The 11,515-nt window shown below is 45.4% G+C and overlaps 1 protein-coding gene across 3 annotated transcripts in view; it reads left to right on the top strand.

Annotated features, from left to right (window-relative positions):
* Positions 1–11,515, top strand: part of LOC120432665 (SH3 domain-binding protein 5 homolog) — an 84,506-nt gene that overhangs the window by 68,749 nt on the left and 4,242 nt on the right. The gene's annotated exons all lie outside the window — the stretch shown is intronic.

Raw genomic sequence — 11,515 nt, 5'->3', positions numbered from 1 at the left:
TACATCCGGCCGGAGGACGTGGTTCGGGTTGCGCTCATCTAATCGTCCGGTTTAATCACCTGAAAGAGCACAATCCTTGATGTTGTTGTTATCGGTCAGGGACATGGTCAGCCGATCGATTCCCTGGGCGTTACAGATTTCTCGTCCACCAGCTGAGCTTTGTCATCGCCGGCTGCTTTGTCGAACCGAATCGTTCGCGCTGGACGGCTGGTAGCGTTGCGATGGAATTTTGCGAGATGCAGGTCGGGCTGATGCAGTCATCGTCGACAAATTTGCCCAAGAAGCGGGCGAGCTGTAGAGGTCGCTCAGGTGTGAGCTTGTCCAGGGCTGGAAACATGACCTTAAGGATCTTTTCCAGGGCGCTGATCACGGAAACGCGCTTGAAGGGGGGCATGAAGTTGAATTCCTTTGCGCAGAATCAATCGATGGCTTGTTGCGGGAATCTTACAGGGCACCTCGAATGCACCGTGGCTGTGTTCCCCGCGGATTGTCTAATCATATTTGGGCAAGCCGCTGTTAGTTTCTTGGGAGCCTCTTGTTCTACCGGCAAATTCCGTAAGGTCCGCTTCCGGGTGGGGCGTGTATAGAGGCACTTTCGCGTGACTTCCACTGGCCACAAGTGTCGACGTTTACTTCTCGACGAATTTTCCACGGAATGGATGAGAGGGTTGCGTTGTTAATGGTCTCGGGGTTGGTTGAATTTTGTTCGAGTTCGAGACCATTTTAGGTACATCAATCAAACGTCCGCGGAAGGGAAGCTCGACGCATCGAACCAAATCAGCGTGTACCATCAAACGGGGAGTGTGTACGCTGTGAGGGAGAAGGAAAGGAGGGGGAATGTAGAGAGAGCGTGTGTGTGTGTAATCTGGCGCAAGAGTGGCCAAGCCAAACTAAAAATCGATGATGGCAAAAAAATATGCTTTTCCGGGTCGAATTCCAATGTTTCACTCTTCGTGATGAATTTGTGGCCCTGAAAAGGGCCATTTTTTTGCAGATCTGGTTGTTTAAATTTCACCGGGTAGCTCAATGCGGCGCACGAAACAAAACAACAAATTTCAAGGCCGCGACGTGTGCACATAAACACACACTCCGTCGCGGCCCTCCAGATCGAAGTTTGCTCGTGGCCACGTCAATTTTACCCGGCAAACACGGGCAATCCGGCAGATGTGGTCCTGGTCCTGATCAGCTCTCAACTCGGGAAGAGTTTTCCTTCGGTTTTCGCGTTGTTCTTCCGCTCTCCCTGCTGCTGCGCGCTGTTCCTGCTGGTAGCTGTTTTCTCGTCTGAGGTTTTGAAAGTTATGAGCCGACCGGGCCGACCTTACTTGTTAGGCAGCTCAGTGGCAACTAAGTGGAGTGGAGAGGGTAGCACGTAGTTTTATACTTCTACTTCGCCTCTACTTCCCCTCTTTTTACGATCGTCGACGACCACCGCTGCTGCGGTGATTTTCCCCTCAAAATCGTTCGCGTTGTTTGCAAATTCTAAGCATTTTAAAAATTCAATTGTTTGAATAGTTATACTATCGCGGCAATTCGGAAAATTTTATAGAAAATTGCTGAATGTTTTCCGAATCGAATGGTCCAAAAATTATGTAATTTCAATGTGTCTGGATGAAGATATTATCGTTTGAAATAACGTTCGCCAAATGTGACGCTTGGGATCGAAATTTTGAACTGGCCCCCCAGTATAGTAAGTAAAGACATAGTCCTATGTCAAAAACCTCAAAGTGTTCTCCCTAAAAAGTAAACTCGATTTATTGTTACACAACATCATTATTCTTATTTTTGCACTCTTCGAGGGGATGTTGAGTGACTGTGACCCATGTTTGCCAAACAAAGAAACCCGAAACCAATGCCAAAATGCAAAAATTTGATCAATCACGCATATTACACATAAACATCCTTCACGTCAGTCGTGTTGGCACGTGGCACCAAACGGCGGTTTCAAATTCGACGGATGATGGTTTTGCGAATCACGCCAATTTTTGCACCGCCACCACAAAACGACTTCAAAGCAATAGCAGAAGCTCAGCTCTGGCTCAAAGAGAGGAAAGATAATTGCGTGTGCATCATCGTCATCATTCCACCGCAGTGTGGAGGCACAGTGATGGAGGAAAAGCCGCATAACAATACTAATCACCGAATGGTATGCCGGCAGTTTGCGCGGTGCGGTCGTCGATTACGTCCGGTGGCACCGATGCGATGCTGGCCGGCTGATTTGTAGGTCAATTGTTGCACTATCATGAGAGAATAATGCGTACGCGGGAAAATTATCGTCGTTACGTGGTGGCTGGGCAACGAGCTAGAAGACATCTCGGATTGATGCTGGTATTGACTTCAATCTCAGTAATTAACCTTCTACTGCCTTATGTTTAATTCATAGTTTGTTTGTCATACGGCTGATATTTTCTTAAAGAGTTGTGAATTGATTTGATCGATCAGGTGAATTATCGTAATAATGGACAAAGGGGGTAATATGCATCCCTGAGCGAGATTCAAGATTTCTCGAATATTAAACCACTTTTTGAAAGGTATGAATAGTAGTTAGTTTGAAGTTTTAGCGATTGGGTTAGCGATTGTCCACGCTCCATACAAAAAGAATGAATGAACATGATTTTTAATCGGAAAACGGAATGCATTTTCGGAATCTTTGGACAATTTTCTACTAGGAGAAGGTTAAAAAAGTTTGTAAATAATCAATAATATGTGTTTTTGAAACACAATTAAAAAACATCTTCAAATATATAGGCAATTTCAGTTGAACAAATTCCATGTAAAATGTGAAAATTTGTGATTCGTGCTTCGAATTCAGTATAAAATGCAATATAAATCGATAATTTTATAAACAAAACTAGTTTTAACAAATTTCAGGCAAAATTCCGACTTTTTAACAATTTTATTTAAAATTTATATGTATTTTGCTAAAAGCTTGTACACTTAGTTAACAAAAAATAAACATTGATTTTTTTCTTAAAAACTATATTAGCTACTTTAGTGATGGTACATTTAGCGTACAAATAAAGTTTGAGCATCTTAAATATGATTTTAACAAGAAAAACTATGACTATCAAAGTCACCCCGGAATTAAAACTAAGAATTTTTAACGTAACTATTTTTCTAAACATTATTGAAAAAACTTTTTTTCCGAAACAGTACATGGATTCTGTGTGGCCTACCCCAGTACATGTTTAAAAAATCATAATCTTGAGAAAAACCTTACCTGTTGGAAAATATTCTAAAAACAAATTGAAATCCTATCAAAGTCACCCCGGTTTACGGTACTAAAGTTTTCGTAGTTAAAAATTTTCGTTATGTTTTAGGGTATTAAAAAGGCATGTTTTGCGCTAGAGTTAAGAATGGTGAAAACTCTGATGAAAAAGATAAAAAAATTAAAAAAAAATTAATTTTTGATTTTATCATTTTCAAGTTTTATCAAACATTGTTCCAAAAATAATTTTTAGATGCAAAATCAAATTTGCTATCAAAAATGACATACTTATATTTTGATTATTCGCTCTGTTTTAAATTTTTTTTTAGGCATTTTCAGCTGTTCAGTTTTCAGCTTTTTGTAATAGCAAAAGCAAAAACAATATTTTTGAAAAGCTAGGAAAATTCCATATATTTTATTTTCTAGATTTTGTTGATCTGACTGCTGGTTGCTGAGATACAGCCTCTCAGAATTTAAATTTTGTGGAAAAATCGTTTTCTCAGTGTAATCTTATAAGCCCTCATTTTAATTATAAATAATCGATATTTAGAATCTAGCCCACTATCCTAAAATTTCAAAAATAAGTTTTTTAGCCCTTTAATATAATAATCTTTATCCTAAAAGCAATTGACAAAGCAAAAAGTTTAACAAAAGTTTCATTTTCTAACATTGAAAATTGAGCTAATAGTTTTGAGATTAAAAAAGGTGCAGGTGGTTATGTTCTACATGACCAATATGACAAAGAACTTTGTACAAAACTCCTAAAAAATATTCTATTTTATTTTATATTTTTTAAACATTGCCAATGTATTTAATCCTAAATAATTTATTCCTATAAAATGTTTTCAATCTCTGGCACCTCTGTGGAAACAAATTGCCAAAACAAGTATGGTTCGGAAAATGTCCAATCAAAATGGTAATTTTCATGTCCAGTATCAAAAACCATGAATTTTGATACCCATATTGCCCCAAGTCGAATAGTTCGATTAATGTCCCCCCGGTAGAACCTTTCCGAGGGCACTGGCCACTCCGGGTGTGGCCAATCCAGTCAAAATGCCCATTTCCATTACCAGTTTAAAAAACCATGAATTTTGATACCCATATTGCCCCAAGTCGTATGGTTCGATTAATGTCCCCCCAGTAGAACCTTCCCGAGGGCACTGGCCACTCCGGGTGTGGCCAATCCAGTCAAAATGCCCATTTCCATTACCAGTTTCAAAAACCATGAATTTTGATACCCATATTGGCCCAAGTCGTATGGTTCGATTAATGTCCCCCGGTAGAACCTTCCCGAGGGCACTGGCCACTCCGGGTGTGGCCAATCCAGTCAAAATGGCCATTTTCATTACCAGTTTCAAAAACCATGAATTTTGATACCCATATTGGCCCAAGTCGTATGGTTCGATTAATGTCCCCCGGTAGAACCTTCCCGAGGGCACTGGCCACTCCGGGTGTGGCCAATCCAGTCAAAATGCCCATTTCCATTACCAGTTTAAAAAACCATGAATTTTGATACCCATATTGGCCCAAGTCATATGGTTCGATTAATGTCCCCCTGGTAGAACCTTCTCCAGGGCACTGGCCACTCCGGGTGTGGCCAATCCTGCCAAAATGGCCATTTTCATTACCAGTTTCAAAAATCATGAATTTTGATACCCATATTGCCCCAAGTCGTATGGTTCGATTAATGTCCCCCGGTAGAACCTTCCCGAGGGCACTGGCCACTCCGGGTGTGGCCAATCCAGTCAAAATGCCCATTTCCATTACCAGTTTCAAAAACCATGAATTTTGATACCCATATTGGCCCAAGTCGTATGGTTCGATTAATGTCCCCCGGTAGAACCTTCCCGAGGGCACTGGCCACTCCGGGTGTGGCCAATCCAGTCAAAATGCCCATTTCCATTACCAGTTTAAAAAACCATGAATTTTGATACCCATATTGGCCCAAGTCGTATGGTTCGATTAATGTCCCCCCGGTAGAACCTTCTCCAGGGCACTGGCCACTCCGAATGTGGCCAATATCCTATAAATGTGGTCCCAAGCCCATTGCCCCAAATCATTCTGGTCCGGTGACCGTCCTTACAATCTTCATAAGAACAGAATTCCTCCCAATTTAGTGCACAAACTGTGTCTTTCAATGTGTGCGTGTGTGTGTGTGAGCAATAAAATTACCACCGTGGATCCGCTTTTGTCGAAACCTCGTAAGGCACTGAATTTTTCTGAGGCTATCTGTTAGCTTAAATAGTTCGCATGAAATGTGGCAACAGTGGTGCAACATTCTCGCGTGACAGTTCCACGTAAACAGGAGAGGAGGCAAAATTTGCACCATGTTGCCACATTTCATGCAAACTATTTAAGCTAACAGATAGCCTCAGAAAAATTCAGTGCCTTACGAGGTTTCGACAAAAGCGGATCCACGGTGGTAATTTTATTGCTCACACACACACACGCACACATTGAAAGACACAGTTTGTGCACTAAATTGGGAGGAATTCTGTTATTATGAAGATTGTAAGGACGATCACCGGACCAGAATGATTTGGGGCAATGGGCTTGGGACCACATTTATAGGATATTGGCCACACCCGGAGTGGCCAGTGCCCTGGAGAAGGTTCTACCGGGGGGACATTAACTGTTTGTTTATTTCTCAACAGGCACTTATTGCCCAAATGAACTTAAAAACTAAGACTAAAACTAGAACATTCGTCTTAACACTGATAAAAACTTGGACTTTAACACATCGCGGGACAAACTGACGTCAAAAACAGAGGACACTTTATTGAAGGCTCGCTTCAGTCCGACGATGGCTCCGTTGGCGCTGTAATTGGTACGGCGGAAAGGGATCTGCATGATTGGCGTGTGGCGTAGCTGGCGGGCAGGTGCAGTCAGGGTGATCTTTTCTCGAAGAGAGGGGCAATCGATCCTGTCGGTCAGAACGTCCGAAACTGTCAACGCACGGGCCAGGTCACGACGCAGCTGGAGAGTGTCGAGATGCATGAGCTGGCAGCGGTCTTCGTATGGCGGCAGCTGCTGGGGATTTCTCCAGGGCAGCAGTCTCAGGGCGTATCGGACAAACCTGCGTTGAATTCTCTCTAGCTGATAAACGGCGTTATTGTAGTGCGGAGTCCAAACCGACGAGCAATATTCGAGCGAGGACCGGACCAACGAGCAGAACAGCGTTTTCAAGCAGTGGATGTCGGTGAAGTGGCGTGTCATACGGATCACCAGACCGAGCTGACGGGATGCTTTGGCAGTTATGAAGGACACGTGTTGCTTGAAGGTCAGTTTAACGTCCAGTATGACACCGAGATCCTTAACGTGATCAACTCTTTCCACTAGTGTGTCGCCAAGATGGTAGTTGAAGAGTATCGGACAGTGCTTCCGGCTAAACGTTATCACCTGGCATTTACCGGGATTTAGGACCATGTGATTCGCCTCACACCAATCAGCGAACTTATCCAGTTCGCGTTGCAGGGCTTCGGCATCTTCGAGACAGTCGATCTTGGCGAACAGTTTGAGGTCGTCTGCGTAGGAGAGATGAGGTCCTCTCAGGGTGAAGTTGGCGTCGTTGAAATAGAACAAGAACACCAACGGACCGAGGTGGCTGCCTTGACCGATTCCAGAGGTAGCGTCGAAACTTTCGGAGAGTGCGTCCTCGATTTTCACCCGCAGCGAGCGTCCCGACAGATACGACCTGAACCATGTCAACAGGCTGCCACAGAATCCGAGCTTCTCGAGTTTGGCGATAGCGATACTGTGGTTAATCTTGTCGAAAGCTGCCGACAAATCTGTATAAACGGCGTCAGTTTGAGAGCGATTGTCGAAGCTATCGAAAACGAACTCGATGAAGCACAGCAGATTCGTGGCAGTGGACCGTTTTGGAAAGAATCCATGCTGATCGCTGGATAATTCCTGACGGCAATGGGCAAATATTGGACCAATCACCACCAACTCGAACAGTTTCGAGGTAGCGCAGAGGGCCGAGATACCTCTGTAGTTCTCGATGTTCCTTCGATCGCCTTTTTTATGCACGGGGAACATGAAGGCCTGCTTCCATGCACACGGGAACTTTCCGGAGGCGAGGGATAGCCGGAACAGGTGCAAGAGGGGCGATACCAGCGCGGACGAACATCGCTTCAGCAGTGTCGACGGAATTCCGTCCGGTCCAGGGGAGCTGGAATGTTTCAGTTTAGTTATCGCAGCTGATATGGCGTCGTCATCGATGTCAATCATGGGGAGAAATCGATCGCGACGGGGAACGTTGTTGGCAGCAATTTGGATCTCGTCGTCGGTGATATGTTCGTTTGTAAAAACACTCGAAAACTTTTTGGCGAACAGCCTGCAGATTTCCGCAGTGCTCTCAGCTTCCTCGTTGGCCAATCGCATGGACGAAGGCAGCCCAGATTCTTTGCGGTTCTCGTCGACGAATTTCCAAAACTTCTTCGGGTTGGCCTTCAGCTCACGCTGCTTCTTGCGCTGGTAGCTTGCCATACAACTGCGACTCAGACGCTGGTATTTGCTGTTCATTCTCAAGTAGTACTCACGAAGGGAAAGTGTTCCACACCTGGAGAAGATCTTGAAAGCGGCTCGCTTCTGGGTTTTGAGGTTGCAAAGTTCCGGCGTTTGCCACGGTAGGTGAGTAGAATTACGCTTCCTGACCTTAGGCACGAAATGGTCGATGTGATCTCGCAGGATTGATGAGAATGTATCGACCGCGGCATCGACGTCAACAGAGTCCAAGACACTATCCCAGTCGATGTTGCGCAGTGCCAGAGACATTTCATCGTAATCAGCACCTCGGAAGTTGTAGCATACGGTGTCCGGACGGTCTCGAACAACAGAACTGTGACAACCGTCGATAGTGACAACGAGCGCGGGGTGGCGATGGACGATCTTAGCAAGCGGGGCCGGGGCAACGATTAGCGTTGGGGCGAAATCTTGTGCGCTCACAAAGCAAAGATCAAGACGGCGACCGTCTTCGTTCTCAATATGGTTGATCTGCTGCAGAGTGGCCAGGTTATATCCGGCCAGAAGATCACGCGCACAGGGATGGAATTGTGAGCGATCAGGATCCGGGTACAAGAAACCGTTACGGGAAGGTGTCCAGGTCAGTTTCGGCAAGTTGAAGTCCCCTACGACAACGATGTCATCGATCGGGCGCGTGCGTTCTGCAATAGATGCTATCGAATCGAGGTGGATCTTATACAGGTCCTTGTCGTAAATGCGATCCGGGGGGAAGTATACCACACAGAGGAAAAGGACACGATCAGACAGCTTCAGAGACACCCAGACCTGCTCCACTGCCTTCCAAGCGTCTTGGTCAATCCGGCGTGGCTTGAAACAGCGGCGTGCCGCGACGAGGACTCCTCCTCCTTCCGCTTTCCTGCTGTTGTTTGGTCCACGATTGCAGCGGAAAACTTCGTAAGCCGGTCCGAAGCCACTCCGGGTGTGGCCAATCCTGCCAAAATGGTCATTTTCATTACTAGTATCAAAAACCATGAATTTTGATACCCATATTGCCCAAATTTGTATGTTTTCGTAAATGTCCTCCCGGTAGACATTAATCGAACCATACGACTTGGGGCAATATGGGTATCAAAATTCATGGTTATTGAAACTGGTAATGAAAATGGCCATTTTGACTGGATTGGCCACACCCGGAGTGGCCAGTGCCCTCGGGAAGGTTCTACTGGGGGGACATTAATCGAACCATACGACTTGGGCCAAAATGGGTATCAAAATTCATGGTTTTTGATACTGGTAATGAAAATGGCCATTTTGACTGGATTGGCCACACCCGGAGTGGCCAGTGCCCTCGGGAAGGTTCTACCGGGGGACATTAATCGAACTATACGACTTGGGCCAATATGGGTATCAAAATTCATGGTTTTTGAAACTGGTAATGAAAATGGCCATTTTGACTGGATTGGCCACACCCGGAGTGGCCAGTGCCCTCGGGAAGGTTCTACCGGGGGACATTAATCGAACTATACGACTTGGGCCAATATGGGTATCAAAATTCATGGTTTTTGAAACTGGTAATGAAAATGGCCATTTTGACTGGATTGGCCACACCCGGAGTGGCCAGTGCCCTCGGGAAGGTTCTACCGGGGGACATTAATCGAACCATACGACTTGGGGCAATATGGGTATCAAAATTCATGGTTTTTGAAACTGGTAATGAAAATGACAATTTTGACTGGATTGGCCACACCCGGATTGGCCACACCCGTAGTGGCCAAACCATGAATTTTGATACCCATATTGCCCTAAGTCGTATGGTTCGATTAATGTCCCCCCGGTAGAACCTTCCCGAGGGCACTGGCCACTCCGGGTGTTATCAATTCGGTCAAAATGGCCATTTTCATTACCGGTTTTGGCATGAATTTCGATACGGGACCATCCATAAACCACGTGGAAACTTTTTTGGGAATCTTTTAAACCCCCCCCCCCTCCTCCCCTCGTGGACAATTGTCCATACAAAAAAAAAAAATGTATGGATCGTGGACAATCGCCATCAAAAACCATGAATTTTGATACCCATATTGGCCAAATTTGTATGGGTCCGTAAATGTCCTCCCGGTAGAACCTTCCCTCAGGGCAATGGCCACTCCATGTGCGGCCAATTCTGCCAAAATGGCCAAAATTTGTATGGTTCCGTAAATGTCCTCCCGGTAGAACCTTCCCTCAGGGCAATGGCCACTCCGGGTGTGGCCAATCCTGCCAAAATGGTCATTTTCATTACTAGTATCAAAAACCATGAATTTTGATACCCATATTGCCCAAATTTGTATGTTTTCGTAAATGTCCTCCCGGTAGACCCTTCCCACAGGGCACTGGCCACTCCGGGTGTGGCCAATCCTGCCAAAATGGTCATTTTCATTACCAGTATCAAAAACCATGAAATAGCTTAAATAGTTCGCATGAAATGTGGCAACAGTGGTGCAACATTCTCGCGTGACAGTTCCACGTAAACAGGAGAGGAGGCAAAATTTGCACCATGTTGCCACATTTCATGCAAACTATTTAAGCTAACAGATAGCCTCAGAAAAATTCAGTGCCTTACGAGGTTTCGACAAAAGCGGATCCACGGTGGTAATTTTATTGCTCACACACACACACGCACACATTGAAAGACACAGTTTGTGCACTAAATTGGGAGGAATTCTGTTATTATGAAGATTGTAAGGACGATCACCGGACCAGAATGATTTGGGGCAATGGGCTTGGGACCACATTTATAGGATATTGGCCACACCCGGAGTGGCCAGTGCCCTGGAGAAGGTTCTACCGGGGGGACATTAATCGAACCATACGACTTGGGGCAATATGGGTATCAAAATTCATGGTTATTGAAACTGGTAATGAAAATGGCCATTTTGACTGGATTGGCCACACCCGGAGTGGCCAGTGCCCTCGGGAAGGTTCTACTGGGGGGACATTAATCGAACCATACGACTTGGGCCAAAATGGGTATCAAAATTCATGGTTTTTGATACTGGTAATGAAAATGGCCATTTTGACTGGATTGGCCACACCCGGAGTGGCCAGTGCCCTCGGGAAGGTTCTACCGGGGGACATTAATCGAACCATACGACTTGGGCCAATATGGGTATCAAAATTCATGGTTTTTGAAACTGGTAATGAAAATGGCCATTTTGACTGGATTGGCCACACCCGGAGTGGCCAGTGCCCTCGGGAAGGTTCTACCGGGGGACATTAATCGAACCATACGACTTGGGGCAATATGGGTATCAAAATTCATGGTTTTTGAAACTGGTAATGAAAATGACAATTTTGACCGTATTGGCCACACCCGGATTGGCCACACCCGTAGTGGCCAAACCATGAATTTTGATACCCATATTGCCCTAAGTCGTATGGTTCGATTAATGTCCCCCCGGTAGAACCTTCCCGAGGGCACTGGCCACTCCGGGTGTTATCAATTCGGTCAAAATGGCCATTTTCATTACCGGTTTCGGCATGAATTTCGATACGGGACCATCCATAAACCACGTGGAAACTTTTTTGGGAATCTTTTAAACCCCCCCCCCCCTCCTCCCCTCGTGGACAATTGTCCATACAAAAAAAATGTATGGATCGTGGACAATCGCCATCAAAAACCATGAATTTTGATACCCATATTGGCCAAATTTGTATGGGTCCGTAAATGTCCTCCCGGTAGAACCTTCCCTCAGGGCAATGGCCACTCCGTGTGCGGCCAATTCTGCCAAAATGGCCAAAATTTGTATGGTTCCGTAAATGTCCTCCCGGTAGAACCTTCCCTCAGGGCAATGGCCACTCCGGGTG

The sequence above is a fragment of the Culex pipiens genome, chromosome 2 (genome assembly GCF_016801865.2).
Source record: "Culex pipiens pallens isolate TS chromosome 2, TS_CPP_V2, whole genome shotgun sequence".
NCBI classification, from domain to species: domain Eukaryota; kingdom Metazoa; phylum Arthropoda; class Insecta; order Diptera; family Culicidae; genus Culex; species Culex pipiens.
This window is presented reverse-complemented; position numbering and strand designations above follow the sequence as displayed.